The sequence below is a fragment of the Pituophis catenifer genome, unplaced genomic scaffold (assembly GCF_029215685.1).
Source record: "Pituophis catenifer annectens isolate HBS135680 unplaced genomic scaffold, rPitCat1.0.hap2 SCAF_9, whole genome shotgun sequence".
NCBI classification, from domain to species: Eukaryota; Metazoa; Chordata; class Lepidosauria; order Squamata; family Colubridae; genus Pituophis; species Pituophis catenifer.
Window position 1 is genome coordinate 19,216,750 of NW_027256889.1, and position 13,462 is coordinate 19,230,211.

General features: G+C 40.9%; 1 protein-coding gene across 5 annotated transcripts in view; it reads right to left on the bottom strand.

Moving 5' to 3' along the window:
* LOC139320838 (calcipressin-3-like) overlaps positions 1–6,320 on the bottom strand; it is a 68,358-nt gene extending 62,038 nt beyond the window's left edge. For 4 of the 5 annotated variants that reach the window (XM_070949297.1, XM_070949295.1, XM_070949299.1 and 1 more), the window contains exon 1: positions 6,247–6,320. The gene's annotated coding sequence lies outside the window, so the exon portion shown is untranslated. Of the gene's footprint in view, positions 1–5,857; positions 6,094–6,246 lie in introns of those variants that run through there. The other variant, XM_070949296.1, reaches the window with a different exon arrangement.
* Between the last annotated feature and the right edge of the window lie 7,142 nt (positions 6,321–13,462).

The following is a 13,462-nucleotide window of genomic DNA, read 5'->3' on the forward strand; positions in this document are numbered from 1 at the left end:
ACATCTGGGGGCTCCGGAGTCTGCACATCACTCTCAGATGGCCCTGGCCCCATCTCTGCCTCTGATGCAGAGCCCTCGTCCGGGCCTTCCGCTGACTCCAGGACTGGCCCATGTTCCTCCCCAGCCTCCTCACTGTCCGACTCTGCTGCCAGCTCTGCAGGCTGCTGGCGGACCACAACAGAAACTCCATTTGTTTAACAACAACCATGTGATTCACATCCATGGCAAAAAAAGGTTCTAAAACCAGGTGTTACTCACTTAACAATTGCCTTGCTTAGCAAAGGAAATTCCGGTCCCAAGTTGAGGGCTACTACTTGTCTTTTTCAACGCAATAACAATCCTGAGAAAGTAGTTGGGTTGAAAGAGAAGGACTGGGCCTAAGATCGATAGGAAGCTTCTGTGGCTGAATAAGAACCCGGGTCTCCGTGCCCGTCACTCCAGCACCTTCACCAATGCACCATAGTGGCACTTAGGCTGAAAGGGAGGAACTGGCCCAGATTCACTTTAAAGAACTTTCCAAGGCTGGGAGTCGACTTCAATCTTGGTGCCTTCGTGTCTAGCCCACTACAGGATCGTGGCTTTCCAAAGTACTTAAGAACTGCAGAAAAAACAATGGCTACCAACCTGCCTTCCATTGAGGACTTGTATACTGCATGAGTCAAAAAGAGGGCTGTGAAAATATCTACAGACCCCTCACATCCTGGACATAAACTGTTTCAACTCCTACCCTCAGAATGACACCAGAACAACTAGACACAAGGACAGTTTTTTCCCCGAATGCCATCACTCTGCTAAACAACTAACTCCCACAACAGTCTAATTATTTACTAAGGCTGCATTACTATTATTCTTCTCGTCCTTCCTAGTACCTATCTCTTCCCACTTATGACTATGAGCATGTTGCTTGAATCTTTACAATTTATATTGTTTTATTTGTTTTCCAGTACGATTTGATTGCTTATTAGTAACCTATGACTATCACTAAGTGTTGTATCTTATGATTCTTGATGAATGTATTTTATTTTTCTTTATGTACACCGAGAGCGTATGCTCCAAGACAAATTCCTTGCGTCTCCAATCACACTTGGCCAATAAAGTATTCTATTCTATTCTATTCTATTCTATTCTATTCTATTCTATTCTATTCTATTCTATTCTATTCTATTCTATTCTATTCTATTCTTCTATTCCATTCCATTCCATTCCATTCCATCCTTATATTCTTCTTCTCCTTCCTCTTCTTCCTCTTCCTCTTCCTCCTCTTCTTCTTCTTCTTCTTCTTCTTCTTCTTCTTCTTCTTCTTCTTCTTCTTCTTCTTCACTCTACTCTACTCTACTCTACTCTACTCTACTCTACTCTACTCTACTCTACTCTACTCTACTCTGCTGTCCTGTCTATCTGGATGTGGAATGTACGTAGATATATGTATCACTCCTTCCACAATTTCCATAGAGCAAAGCAATGGGTCAGGTTAAGATGGGATGGAATGGCCCAAAGTTGGCCAGTGGACTTCCAGGGCTCAGAATGGACTTAAATATAGATTTTCTCCTTCCTAGTCCAGCACCTTCTTCACTACTCCATTCTGTCTCAGGAGAAACCTCCCTAAGGTATTAGGCTATACAGGTGACAGCGGGAGAATTATGCTTTTAAACTAACAGGATTGATATCAGACTCAACAGGTAGAGAGGAAAAACAATCAGAGAAGCATATTTTACTTTATTGTAAAGTTGTATTAACAGAGCCTTGTAGAGGCAATCCTTGACTCACAACCACAATTGAGCCTAAAATGAGTTGCTAAACAAGACAGTTGTTAAGTGAGTTTTGCCCCATTTTACGTTTCTTGCCATAGTTGTCATGTTTCTTACTATAGTCATTAAATTGGTAACACAGTTGTTAAGTGAATCTGGCTTCCTCATTGTCTTTGCTTGTCAGATGGCTGCAAAAGGTGATCACACGACCCCGGGACACTGCAACCGTCATAAATACGTTCCAGTTACCAAGAATTTTGATCATGTGACCATGGGGGATGCTGCAGTGGTCATAAGTGTGAAAAAAGGTTGTAAGTACCATATTTTTCAGAGTATAAGATGCACCTTTTTCCCCCCAAAAAAGAGGGTGAAAATATAGGTGTGTCAAACGGAGGTTTCAGAGACTGAAAAAAGCATCAGCAACGAAGCTTCAGAAAAGAAGCCCTCAAACAGAGCTTCAGAAAAAAAGCCTCCAAACAGAGCTTCAGAGGCTTTTTTTCTAAAGCTCTGTTTCAGAGGCTTTCAGAGGCAGGAAAAAAAGTTTTTTCTGAAACAGAGTTTCAGAAGTTTCAGAGGCCAAAAAAAAGCCCCCCCCCCCCAAAAAAAAAGCAAGGCACAGAGCTCACAACCAAAGAACCTGTTGCTAAAATTCATCTCTGGGAACAGCTGATCGGGGGCATTCCGGGAGGCTAATCCACCTGCCAATCAGCTTTTTTCCTATTTTCCTCCCCAAAAACTAAGGTGTATTTTATACTCCGAAAAAGACGGTAACTTTTTTTCAGTGCTGCTGTAATTTTGAACAGTCACTAAACAAACAGTTGTAACTTGAGGACTGACAACTTGTGTCTTGCTGTCGCCTTTACAGCGTGAAAAACTAGGGAAGGTGTCTTCTGAGCCAGTTGCTCTGCTCATTATACAGCCCTGGGCCATGCTGTCTCATATCTGACCATTCCCTAGGCACCACCATCTCTTTGCTGGTCTCCCCCCAACGTCATTCACACATATGTTTCAATGAGAATATGCTCGTAGGTCTACGTCTCAGACACGAGAGTGAAGTTGTGTCTTCTCTCCTCATCTTCCACCACAGCCCTTTTTCAGTTATAGGAGTGCAGAAGGCCGGGCTGCAGGATAAACAGGTGTTTGGCCTTTCCCTGGAGCTTCAGTTGCTACCTTGTAAATCCCACTAGATCCAAAGCAGCACTCTGCATTCTCCTATTAAAACATCCTGTTTCAAAGGCTAGCCTTGTCTCCTATTGCCTCTGTAAGGCCATTCAGAGTTTCTCTGTGGTAAGATAGATGGCCAATAAAGTTAATTGAACAAAAATAAAATAAAATAATAAAATAAAATAAAATAAAAATAAAATAAATAAAATAAAATAATAAAGTAAAAAATAAAAAAATAAAATAAAATAAAATAAAATAATAAAATAATAAAATAAAATAAAATAATAAAATAAAATAAAATAAAATAAAATAAAATAAAATAAAATAAAATAAAATAAAATAAAATAAAATAAAATAAAATAAAATAAAATAGCACAACCATCACAGATCAAATCCTAAGGATTTGCCTATGGGCAAAATCTCTATGGGTCTCTAGAGCAGAGGTCCAGCTATGCTGGCCAGAGAATTCTGGGAGTTGAAGTCCACAAGTCTTAAAGCTGCCAAGTTTGGGGACCCCTGCTCTAGAGAGTGACTGAACCTTATCCAGCTGGACACGATCGGAGTGCAGAAATTTCCAGCTGCTGTTCTTGGCATCTGCCTTGTCTAGAACGCACTGGCTAAACCGGAAGAGGAGACGGTTGAGAAGATTTGATGGCTATCTCGAAACTTCCACAGAGTGGTCATGCTGAAAATAGAGATTTGTTTGTTTTGCTCCAAAGGACAGTACACCAGGGTCAGGAGACAAAAACGGCAGGGAAACAGGTTTTGGAGAGAAACATCTTAAGGGTAAACATACGTTATTTGATAAGAACAGGTGAGTTTTTCTTCTCTGGAGGTGCTTAGGCCACAGCATACAGATAGGCCTCGACTTATGATCACAATTGGAAACCCCAATTTCTGTTGCTAAGTGAGTCATTTATTAAATGAATTTTGCCCCACGTTATGACTGTTTTTGCCAGACTTGTTAAATGAATCACTGCAGTTCTTAAGTCGCATTTTTTGCCAATTTTTGGCCTTTTGGCTGATTTCCAGCAAAAAATACCCATAAGAATACATTTGATTTGTTTAACATTAGAGTTAGGTTCAGCTAGCCTCTAGCTGTTAGAGGTTATTGTTATGGTTCACTTAATGACCACCACACTCATTTAATGACCACAGCAAAAAAAGTCATAAAATCACGTCCAGTCATGTAGGTGGCTTGACTTATGTCTGTTATGACTTACGGTGGAAATTCCAGGCTCTATTACAATCATAAATTAGGATACCTGTATGTATTTATTTATTTGTAAAATTTATTAACCAATAAAAGACCAAGACAAAAGATGAAGTTCCAAAAAGAAAGAAAAATAGAAAAAGAATGATTTCTGACTTTCTTTGATATGATAAATAGTTAAATAATATGTCAAACGCTTACTCTAAGGTTACATTTGTCTACATTATTTTTATAACCCCAGATAATTAATACAACAACAGAGAATAACAGTTAGAAGGGACTTTGGAGCAGTGGTGAAATCCAAATTTTTTTACTACCGGTTCTGTGGGCAAGGCTTGGTGGGCGTGGTGTGGCTTGGTGGCATGGCAGGGGAAGGATACTGCAAAATCTCCATTCCCACCCCACTCTGGGGCCAGCCAGAGGTGGTATTTGCTGGTTCTCCAAACTACTCAAAATTTCCGCTACCAGTTCTCCAGAACCTGTCAGAACCTGGTGGATTTCACCCCCTGCTTTGGAGGTCTTCTTATCCAACCCCCTGCTCAAGCAGGAGACCCTATACCATTTCAGACAAATGGCTGTAATACTAACCATCACACCCCAAAACAACATTTCATTTCTTTCCCTTTCTCACAAAAGCCCCATAATTGGTTTCCAAGTAAAAATAAAATCAGCCTAAAGTCTTTTCTTTAATCAAAGTGGTCAGTTTTGCCATCTCTGCCAATTTCATATCAGTACTGTACCCAACTTTCAACCCTGCAGTTCCCATTTCTGGGGGAGGGCAGGGGGGTGTCTGTGAAGTAAAATAAATATTACAACATCTTAACATTTCTCAGTTTTAAATTCTAACACATCACACACATGAACAGCTATAACCTCACATAATCTCTTTGGGTTCCTCCATCATTTTTAGACTGTAAAGGGAGGAGGGGGAGGGGGCGCAAGACCAAAACGTTTGAAAACTGCAGTTTTAGAATACTCCTTTACAAAAACACGAATGCATCAAGTTTAAGAAACCTCCATCCATCCAACCTCCCTTCGTCTCAACTTTTTCCATTCTAAGAATCAGGGTTAATACACATCACTGATTGTCCCTTCTTGTAATTTTGTTGCTTGTATCCTTACCATTTATATTGATATTGTTTCCTGATTGCTAATTTGTACCCTATGACTATCCTTAAGTGTTGTACCTTATGATTCTTGACGAATGTATCTTGTCTTTTTATGTACACTGAGAGCTTATGCACCAAAGACAAATTCCTTGTGTGTTCAATAACACTTGGACAATAAAGAATTCTATTCTATTTATTTCTATTTCTATTTCTATTTCTATTTCTATTATTTCTATTTCTATTTCTATTTCTATTTCTATTATTTCTATTTCTATTTCTATTTCTATTCCTATTCTATTCTTGTACACAAGTACCCAATTTTATTTTTCCTCCTTGCTACACCTCTTTTCTCTTTCCAACTTTTTGTTTGTCCTTTTCTAGATAGATAGATAGATAGATAGATATAGATATAGATATATAGATATAGATATAGTTATAGTTATAGTTATAGATATAGATATAGATATAGATATATATAGATATAGATATAGATATAGATATAGATATAGATATAGATAAACACACACACACAGAGTATATTCGAGGTCCTTTTGAAGTTTCCCCGTGCACCTATAAACACAACCCACCCTTTCTGCAACATTTTACAAAGGAGCTTGCCTCACCTGAAATCCCTCCTCTGGAGTCCTGTAGGAAACCTTCGCTAAAGCCCGGGATCAGGGACCGGTCGGTCAAAGTTTCCTACGAGGATTTCCCTCCGCTTTTTATCTCGAGGACTTTCCCACTGCAGCTTCGGCTCACCAGCCGAAGGGGTGGGCTGGAAATCGCTTTTTTTTTTTTTTTTTACAGTAATCACCCAGGTGGCCTCTGCCGGGTCGCACAGGTGAGTCAAAAATCCTAAATAAACGCAATCTAAATAAATGCAGCTCCTGGCTCCGGGGCTGCTAGATCAGCATAACCCACCCCTCTTTTTCCCCCCCCCCCACCACCCCGCCCATCTTTCAGACCACAAAGTCTTCACTCCGGTCGTCTGACAACCACCTAGCACTCTCACCTGCTTCCGCTTTTCAGCTGCTGCTGCTCCTGCCTTTGCAGCCCAGGAGAGAAAACAGGCAGCCGGTTTCTGGCTCTCCCAAGCAAAACAAGCGTCCGATTGGATCCGGAAGCCGCCACTCCTCCGCCCCGGATATCTCTGGCTTCTGCAAAGGCCGGCTGGCCTGGGTTGGTGCCAGCCGGGGAGGTGATGGTTTGGCAAGCAGATCCAAAGACCAAAGACCAAAGATGGATAGGCAGGGCCGGCGCAACTGTGTAACACAGAGGTCTTCAAACTTGGCCGCTTTAAGACTTGTGGACTTCAACTCCCAGAATTCTCCAGCCAGCTGTGCTTAAAGCTATGCTGGCTGGAGAATTCTGGGAGTTGAAGTCCACAAGTCTTAAAGCGGCCAAGTTTGGGGACCCCCCCTGGTGTAACATGTTCACGCTGGTGCAATAGGACCGGTGGGGTGGGTGGGTTGTTAATATGATTTATTGGGTATGGGATTTTCTGTCTTCGCTGTTGTGTTGTGTTGTGTTGTGTTGTGCACTGAGGGACCAATCTCATTGTACCTATGTTGTGCACTGAGGATAAAGATTTGAATTGAATTTGAATTGCCTTTTTAGGTCAGGGGGTCTCCAACCTTGGCAACTTTTAAGACTTGTGGACTTCAACTTCCAGGATTCCTCAGCCAGCTTTGCATATGTTGGGCACGGACAATAAAGATTTGAATTGAATTTGAATTGCCTTTTAGATCAGGAGTCCCCAACCTTGGCAACTTTAAAACCCCAACCTGGAGGCCCCTTTGGGAAAAGGGCAAAACAGCCATTTGGGAATGTCTGTGGAGATTCTCAATCCTCCAGGTCAGGGGTCTCCAACCTTGGCAACTTTAAGACTTGTGGACTTCAACTCCCAGGATTCCTCAGCCAGCAAAGCTGGCTGAGGAATCCTGGGAGTTGAAGTCCACAAGTCTTAAAGTTGCCAAGGTTGGAGACCCCTGCTTTAGATTATGTGTTTATTCAGGGGCCCCTCTAACAGAGAGGAAGACCCGAACACACACACACACACACACACACACACACACACACACACACACACACAGATTCGTATATTTATACCTTTCTTTATACTCCACCCAGCAAGGCTGGCACATCAGAGATACAGGAATCATCCAGAAAATCTGGCACACAGTAGATATCAAGATGTTCTTGGTGCACAGGGAGGTTCTTGGGGGGTGGCGGTGGCATTAGGCGTTCTCCTGGGGACTTTCCACTGCCGTGCAGGTGCTTAGAGATAAGGGTACCATCTGTACATACCCATTCTCCAGGTTCTCCCCTAAGTCGGGGTCAACGCTGGAGAAGGAAAAGGGAAGCAAAGCGGGCGGAAGCTGGTGCGGCTCCTCTGTCATCACTGCAGCCGGCTCGGAGAGGGTGAGATGCTGGGAGTGGGGTGGGGGGCTGGACGCAGGTAGCGCCTTCCTTTGAGTTGGGCGGCCTCTAGTGGGCACGGGGGCAAATGTCTGGCAGCAGGTGGTCAAACCTGACTGAGGTTTAGCAGTAGGGTCTTTGGTTCTGCTCAAGGAGGAGACCCTATGCCGTTTCAGACGAATGGCTGTCCCAGTCTCTACTTAAAAGCCTCCAGTGATGGGAGCACCCACAACTTCTGAAGGCAAGGCGTTCCACTGATTGATTTTTCTCACTGTCAGGAAATTTCTCCTTAATTCTAGGTTGGGTCTTCCTTTAATGAGCTTCTGTCTGTTACTTCTTGTCCTGCCCTCAGGTGCTTTGAAGAATAGGCTGACTCTTCTGTGTGACAACCCTTCAAATATTGCAGCGGTTTCATTGTCCAACATCATCAGTGCAATATCTGGAAAAAAACCCACTAAGTTCAAAGAGCACCAAGGACTCCATACTTGAAGCCTGAATGACAAATTTTCTCTTCTGTTGAGTTTAGAATTTTACATCAACCTGCTTTGATGTAAAATCACTAGTAGGAAGCACCTTAGTTGTATATCATAATGTGTCATCAAGTCATTTTTCGACTCCTAATAACCACAAAGGTAGATTTTCTCTTTTTATTAAAGCTTATTATAATATAAAATATAAATAGAAAAAAGGTAATCAGGGAACAGGGGAGGGAAAAGAAAGGGGAAGGGAGTACAAAGTAAAGCCACTTCTATAACAACAAACTAACCTAATTATTTAATTATCCATATTACTACAGCAGCAAGAATAATCTACGCTCAGAATTGGAAAAATGATGATATACCATCCAAAGATAATCTGAAAATTTTTGGAATGTGCGGAGATGGACAAATTAACAAAGGAGATACAAGAAAAAGAGGAAACAGAATATTAGTTAGTGTGGGAGAAATGATATGAATGGTTGGAGGAGAGAGATAAAAGAAAGGGAAAAATTAAATAATGGTCGAAATAGGAGTTGAAGTATAATTGCTAATATGAGGAAACAAAAACTTTAGAAATAGAAGTGGGTACACGGGTATTATGTATATATGTAAATAAATAAATATTAGAAGTATAAAATATAGTAGGAATAAGGGAGGAAAAAATGTATAAGTATGAAATTCTTGACTGATGCAAAACTCTTGAAACAGAAAAAGGGTTAAAACTTTCTTTTTGTTTTTAAAAAATGTTTAATAAAAAAAAAAACCTAACCTAATAATCAAAACTCAAAATCAAAGTTTCATATCTTTCAGTTTTGGATATAAAGTCCAGAGCAGATTTCCAAGGAGAAACAAAACTGGATATCTTCTTTTCTTTAATTAAAGCTGATAATTTTGTCATTTCTGCCAACTCCATCATTTTTTCCATCCATTTTTCCATCTTGGAAATTGATATTTTTTTTCCATATAGCTAGATTTTTTCCATGACAATCTGTCCCTAACCTGATTTTTTTTCAGATCTTCCAATATTGTACCCATGGTCACTCTTGAGTCCATCCATCTTGCTCCTGATTGTCCTCTTCTGTTTCCTTCCATCTTTCTCAGCACTTCAGTTTTCTCCAGAGAACTGGATCCTCTAACTTAGTAACAATTCTATGCAGCACAAAAGGGAGAAAGTCAGAAATCGTTTCCCCCCAATATCTTTGCACTTAGGCAACGAAAGGATATATTGCTGGCATTTATTCTTATCTCAAGCAAGATACATCATTATTCTATAACGTATTGGAGGGCTTATAGTCAAAATGGGCCTTTTTCTGGGTTTGGTAGAAATACAATAAAATCTTAAAAATATTGGAGGGAATATTTAACAATTTGTTAAACAAAGAAAAGCATCATTAAACCGATGCACCTCTGAAGGAGGGAATAAAAGTTATAAAATAAACTTGCTTTGAGCAGTAAAGTCTATCTTTACTCACCCACCACAGAAAATACCTGGGTCATCTGGCACGTAAAAAAACCCAACCAGTTCCATAAGATTTGAGCTGATCACCCAGCTTGAGAAAGTCTAGGATCAAATACACATGATTAAAAATGAGCACCCAGATTGTTGGGGGCAATGGGCTGACTCTTGTAAGCCGCTTAGAGAAGGCTGTAAAGCACTCTGAAGTGGTAAATAAATCTAAATGCTATTGCTATATGATATGAATTTTTTAAAAAAACTTTATTACGGTCATCGACCAGCAATAGACATACAATAAATTAAAAATAATATTGACATTAATCATGAATAACATCCCTGTTATGAAAATACATAATCTCAAACCGTTAGGGTCACTCCCTGATTTACATGAGTGAAGAGCCGATAAGTATGTGAGTAAATATATTTTTCCAATAATTGTTATAGATATCTCCAAAAAATTGGCACCAGTTGACATCTATAATTCTGTAATCAGTTTTTTTGCTGTCTCTTCTGCATTCTCGCTATATGATATGAAATTATACAATATATCATCATCATATATATATATGTATATATATATATATATATCATATATATATATATCTATAATATATAGAATAGAATAAAATAGAATTCTTTATTGGCCAAGTGTGATTGGACACACAAGCAATTTGTCTTTGGTGCATATGCTCTCAGTGTACATAAAAAGAAAAGATACATTTGTCAAGAATCCTAAGGTACAACACTTAATGATAGTCACAGGGAACAAAAAGTAATCAATCATACTAGGAAACAATATAAATTGTAAGGATACAGCAATAAGTTACAGTCAATAAGTTAAGTGGGAGGAGATGGGTGATAGGAATGATGAGAAGGCTAATAGTAATAATAATGCAGACTTAGTGAATAATTTGACAGCGTTGAGGGAATTATTTGTTTAGCAGAGTGATGGTGTTCGGGAAAAAAATGTTCTTATGTGTAGTTGTTCTGGTGTGTAGTGCTCTATAGCTAGGAGTTGAAACAGTTTATGTCCAGGATGTGAGGGGTCTGTAAATATTTTCACAGCCCTCCTTTTGACTCGTGCAGTATACAGGTCCTCAGTGGAAGGCAGGTTGGTAGTAATTGTTTTTTCTGCAGTTCTAATTATCCTCTGAAGTCTGTGTCTGTCTTGTTGGGTTGCAGAGCCAAACCAGACAATTATTGAGGTGCAGATGACAGACTCAATAATTCCTCTGTAGAACTGGATCAGCAGCTCCTTGGGCACTTTTGAGCTTTCTGAGTTGGTACAGAAAGAACATTCTTTGTTGTGCTTTTTTTGGTGATGTTTTTGATGTTAACTGTTCATTTTAGATCTTGAGATACCGTATCATAGGAAAGCTGCAATGTATGGGCGCCTTTTAAAAATCGCTGTTTTGCTGCTTTCCCAAGAGAGCATCCCAACCCAAGCAGCTGAGTCTGGAAGAAAATATTTCTCCAGAGTCCTGCTCTGTGATTGGTCCATTTGGAAACTAGCGGAAGTAGGAGTGGAACGAATTGGAGGAGCTGCCTTTGTTCTCCGGTTGCCTAGGGCAACAGGTGGTATACATGCTCCAGTGTCTCGCCTAGAGGTAGCCCTGGGAACCAGGTAAGCAATTGGCAGCAGGGAGGGGGCCTTTTCTAGGTAAACCTGTCCATGCAGAGATGGTGAGCATATTGCCCACAGATGGAGTCTTAAGACAGGGGTGGGCAACCTACAACCCCACCACCCAAGGCAGCCCCCAAGATCCTTTTCCGCAGGGCTTACAAAACCCTTCTGACATAAGTGTGGCCCAAATATTTAAACAACCCCCCTCCCCAAAAAAACACAATTACAAATCAGACACAATCCCCATTCCAAAATCAGAGAAAATGTGTCACCTCTTCAAGGAAAGCCAAGTCAAGAAAATGGCAGGGAAGGAATTGAATCACAGTATCTGAGAAAACCTGTTGGATTTTGTCTCTGCCCCAGAGGTGAAATCCAGCAGGTTCTGACAGGTTCTGGAGAACCGGTAGCGGAAATTTTGAGTAGTTTGGAGAACCGGCAAATACCACCTCCGGCTGGCCCCAGAGTATGGTGGGAATGGAGGAGGGGTGGGTTCTACTTACCTTTACTACTGGTTTGCAACGGGGCTGCGTGCATGCTCTCGCTTTGCTCGTGCGCAAGCGCAGAAGCTTCTGCGCATGCACAGAAATGTTTTGATGACATCAGGGTCGGTGGGCAGAGCCTCTCGCTGGTTTTACTACCAGTTCTATAGAACCAGTGCAAACCAGGGGCAACCCACCACTGGCGCGCATGCTTCTGCACATGCGCAGAAGCTTCCTGATGACACCCGGGTTGGTGAGTGGAGCCTCCCACCGGTTTTGCTACCGGTTCTTGCGAACTGGTCTGAACCAGTGGCAAACCACCACTGAAATGGAGATTTTGCAATATCCTTCCCCTGGAGTTGGGTGGGAATGCAGATTTTGCAGTATCCTTCCCCTGCCACGCCCACCAAGCAACACCATGCCCACCAAGCCACGCCCACAGAACCGGTAGTAAAAAAAAATTGGATTTCACCATTGCTCTGTCCTATTGTTGCCTTTAAAACTCAGGCTCCAAGTTTGGCATGGAACTGATAAAAATGCAATCCCTGAATTTGGGAGAGAGATTAATTTTTGCAAAGATGGCTTTTTTTTCCCCCTCCCGAAAACAAGAGTTATGAATCCTCCAGGCAAAGCGAAAAGCTTTATTAAGGTGAGGGGGGAATGTCTAGTCTTTTTATAGGGTGCAGAAACAAACGATACGTTTCTTTCTTTATTAAATTTATATGTTGTCCATCTCGCTCTCAGATGACTGGGTCGTTTACAACATTGTAAAAGCAAAAACATTAAAAAACAAAATATTAAAAATAATAGAAATTAAATACGTTAGATCCATTCATTTATATGTGAAGCTTCTGAAAGCAACAAATTGAACAATCGGAGACATTAATTAGATGTGAGAGTTGGACAGTAGAGATCTTTGATAACATTGCACAATTGGCAAATTTATGGATTATGTCACCCCCCTTTCTAGTTGAGCTTGTATCTTTCTTAATATTTGCAAATGTATTGAAGGACTTCCAGAATATGCTCCCTTTTATTTAACTGTTGTAAAGACAAGTTCTTGCATACCAGGGGTGGGTTTTACTTACCTTTACTACTGGTTCACAATGGGAGCTTCTGCGCATGCGCAGATCGTCAATTATGACATCTGGGCAGGTGGGCGGTGCCTCACGGCTCTTTTACTACTGGTTCTAAAGAACTGGACAGAACTGGGAGCAACCCACCACTGTTGCATACCAAAAGAAGAAATGCCTTTTTTTTTTGGTTAAAAGGAAACCATGGTTTCCTGAACTTCAAGAAAAAAAGGCAGGGACGTCAAGCTAAAATGCTAATATCTCCTTTATTAAAAAGCCAATAACGAAGTCTAAAATTCCAGGTAACACCATCTTAGGCCAAACAAAATCAAGGGAGGGTATATTGAAAAGTATTCCCTCAGCTGCAGCCCTCACTCCTTTATCTGCCAAGGAAGATAAATTAATCACGTATTTTAGAAATGGGTCTAAAAAACAATTTTATTGGCGTGACTATTCAGTTTTCTTAGCTATCATTTCCAAGTTTGTTGTCACTGGAATATTTTTTTTTTGGCTTGCAATCAGGCCTACAGTTGGGAGACTTCTGAGTGGGCTCCCATCCAAGAACTAACCATGCCCAGCCCTGCTTTAGTCCACACATCTAACATTACCAAGGTTGAGAAACCCTGTAATAGGATGAAGTAGGAAGGGAACCTTTGTAGATGGTGCCACCACCCAGACTGAAAATGCATCCTGCCGTTG